The following is a 3,342-nucleotide window of genomic DNA, read 5'->3' as shown; positions in this document are numbered from 1 at the left end:
TTGTACTGACATTTCGAAATATCATAAACCCGTTCCAACAACAACTCTTACCGAAACTTCCGGTCATGGTTAGATACATATATCCAACTTCTTCTCTTTCGGGTACATGAAGTATTACTATCATCTTACCCGACATTGTCGGAACATTCCTTCTTAACATACCTTACATTCCCGGAGGATTCACACTTCCACTTGATTAGTTCACCGGCCACCTTTTGGCACGATCAACTACTTCATCCCATACTTCGTTCCTCCTGGGTCCTATTCAGCTCTCAGGCATCCATTCTAATCGTTGAATGCTAATTTGAGTTGATCAGGCTCAACTAACAACAACAACTAGAACATTTACCCGGAACCCAATGGTCCCACTACCTTAGTTGTAATTTAATGACCCAAGGCACGGTCTGAATCGACCTGCTCTGATACCAAATGTAACACCCATACTAGACGTATCTAGAAAGTCTAGCACGTGCGTTGAATTTAGTATTGGATACATTAAAATATACAACATAAAAAAAAACTTCGAATGAATTTATATACAACAAAACACGTTCGTACAATAACAATACATCATATCTTATTTAAAATAAATACATCCTTGAGATCCATATTCTTCATGCTTCAGGTACGAACGAGCTCTTGCTGAAACATCCATCCGGCTACTACCTTTACGTCCATCCTGATATCTGAAACAAATAAGGATTGGGATGAGACATATTGTCTCAGTGAGTCCCACCTAATCCTAGGCTATAGGCAACCACGGGGGAAAACCTACGGTCACCGCGTGTCTAATTTACAACCTGGCGGTTGATTATACGTGTGTGGGGACTTGCATACTTAGACGGTAGTGCATACTAGAGCCGTCATAATCATAACTTAACTTGTTATAGGCTTCACTTCCTATACGTGTCATGGCGGTTAAGGGGGAAACTAAAACCGCATTGCCAAGAATACACTCTATGTATCGAGGCCTAACCATATCATAATCATGGCACGATACTAAACCGGACGATTAGGGGAAACCTAAGATCGTCATCGGTATCATGTTCTTTAGTTACTCTAATCCATGCCTTGTACTTGTCATGTAGCATCTAATGCTCTTATTCTTAATCATAAACTTGCATGGATTCACTCTTGCATACTCATGAACATAACGTAATCATAATCATATCATACATAAACGTATCTAAGTTCATTCATTATCATGTTAGCGTTGAACAAACAATTATCTTGGTTCATTTTACGGATAGTCCCGGGTGGAGTAACCCCGAGTACAATCCCATACATGACCGATGTACGTACATCGGACTCCCTCGGTGTCGTGCGGGTCCCTTGCGGCTTAAACCGTTCCCCTTAGGTCGAGAACCTCTTGTATCCCCCTAGCGTGGATAACAAGAGACACGAGCACCTACGTCTTGCTTATTTCGGTGACATGTGGGTCCCTTACGGCTTGAATCGTTCCCCTTAGATCGAGAACCTCTTGTATCCCCCTGATGTGGATAGCAAGAGACATGCCACCTACTTATATTAGTCATAGTCTTGTCGTTCATATAAAATAAACTTATACATACATACTTGCTTATTACCTCGGACCCTTGAGTCGATCCGATTAACGGTGAACTTATACTTGTTCATGCTTAAACTTAGTGGAGAGATTAACTAATCAAACCACAACTTAACTTGCTTGCTATCTTATTCTTAATCGTGTGCGAAGAGAATAACTTTGCGTCTTAACATTCTAAGAATTCATGCTAACTAGCTAGTTCTCGACAACTATGTCGAGGCTCTAGTTTTCCCTTGCTTAATGAGTAACTTACTACCCGATTTCTAACATGATTCTCTTGTATACCATGCCTTACTAACATGCATAATACTTGCCTCTTTAACATAAGAATCTTGCTTTCCTTGATCATCATTTAGGACCTTGGTTTGAGGGGTTTACATTCGTTAAAAGACAGCACAGAGAAAACTGCGTCGCGAATCCCCACGCCTGCCTAAAGCGAGCAAAACAATGGGATTTCTCCCTGTCTTACTCGCCTAGGCGAGTAGATTTGCTGGGGAGGCGAGCAGCAGCTCGCAGCTGCGAGTTGGGGGCGAGCAAAACCCCCCATTCGCAGTTCTAGCTCGCCGTGGCGAGTTAGGACAGTCCAGAACACATAAAAATGATATTTTGAGCCCAAAAACCTCAAATCAAGTGTCCCTAAGTGTTTTGAAACATAATTGATCATTGGAAACTTATAAAACATTCATTCGGTAAGTATAACATGTTTTGCATGCATGGCAAGAAAAGGGCAACTAAACCTTCACTTGAAAACCCTAGAAATATTCATGTTATTCATAATAATCTAACAAGTCATAAACATACTCCCAAATGGTGGGAAAACTAACTATGGAACTCACCCAAACATGTTCTTGAAGCATCGTAAAGGTCCAAGCCCATTCAAGCCAAAATCCTAGCTTTTCTCCCTTTTTGCTTCCTTGCTCAAACCATTCAAACTTGTCATCCTTTTCTTGCAAACCAAGACACCATTCCAAGCTCAAAACCATACTCCAACATTACCCTCAAACACATATTCAAAACTTGAAATCAAAAGGAATTCTTGGTAAGGAAGGATAGAGATATTAATCCACTCAAACTTAATATTATTACCTTGATCATGTGGAGGCCATACCTTGTACCAATTTAGAAACCATCTTCACCATAAATCAAACCCTAGTTTTCCAATCTCTTCTTCAAAAGGAGAAAATAGAAGAATCAAACACAATACACACTTCCTTAATCTTAAGTGACCATAAAGGAACAAGTTGGGAACTTACCATGTGAGGATGGAGTGTCATGAAAGATTGGTGAAGAGAGAAAGAGATTCCAACAAAACTATAGCTTCTTGAGAGGTGATAGGGAAGAAATCAAGCATAATACAAGCTTCCCTTAACTTATAATATTCATGGAGGGACATACTTTATAAGCTTGCCATGGGAGGAAGAAGATTTGAAAAGGATGATGTAGAGAAGGAGAGGATGTTGGCGTGAAAGAAGAGATGGAAGGGAGAGAAGTTCCCAACTTCAACCCTAGAGAGAGAAAGAAAAAGGATTATGAAGATATTTTTGGTTCCAAAACATATAAATATCCTTTTCCGTGAAATTACCATTATGCCCTTGCCTTGAACGTGTTTAAATCCGACACTGATACTTAATCCGTATTATGCGGACATGTCATAAAATATTTTCCAGTAACTTACTTTTCCATAATTTAATTCCTCTGGCACGATTGACTGGTAATATACCGATGCTGACAGGCGGGATATTACAAACCCTCTATGATTTGAATGTGTAGTCTCTCAC

The 3,342-nt window shown here is 40.0% G+C and overlaps 1 long non-coding RNA gene across 1 annotated transcript; it reads right to left on the bottom strand.

The window, feature by feature from the left end:
* Positions 1-427: 427 nt before the first annotated feature.
* Positions 428-2,950, bottom strand: LOC146954425 (uncharacterized). The gene is made up of 2 exons (XR_015032866.1): positions 2,401-2,950; positions 428-679 (listed from the first exon to the last, which is right to left on the bottom strand). It is a non-coding gene; the product is annotated as an uncharacterized LOC146954425 (long non-coding RNA).
* Between the last annotated feature and the right edge of the window lie 392 nt (positions 2,951-3,342).

This window comes from Medicago sativa, chromosome 1 (genome assembly GCF_051527215.1).
Source record: "Medicago sativa cultivar Bolivia chromosome 1, Bolivia_mono, whole genome shotgun sequence".
In the NCBI taxonomy this organism is placed as follows: domain Eukaryota; kingdom Viridiplantae; phylum Streptophyta; class Magnoliopsida; order Fabales; family Fabaceae; genus Medicago; species Medicago sativa.
Note: the sequence above shows the minus strand (reverse complement) of the source record. Positions and strands in the feature narration are given on the sequence as shown.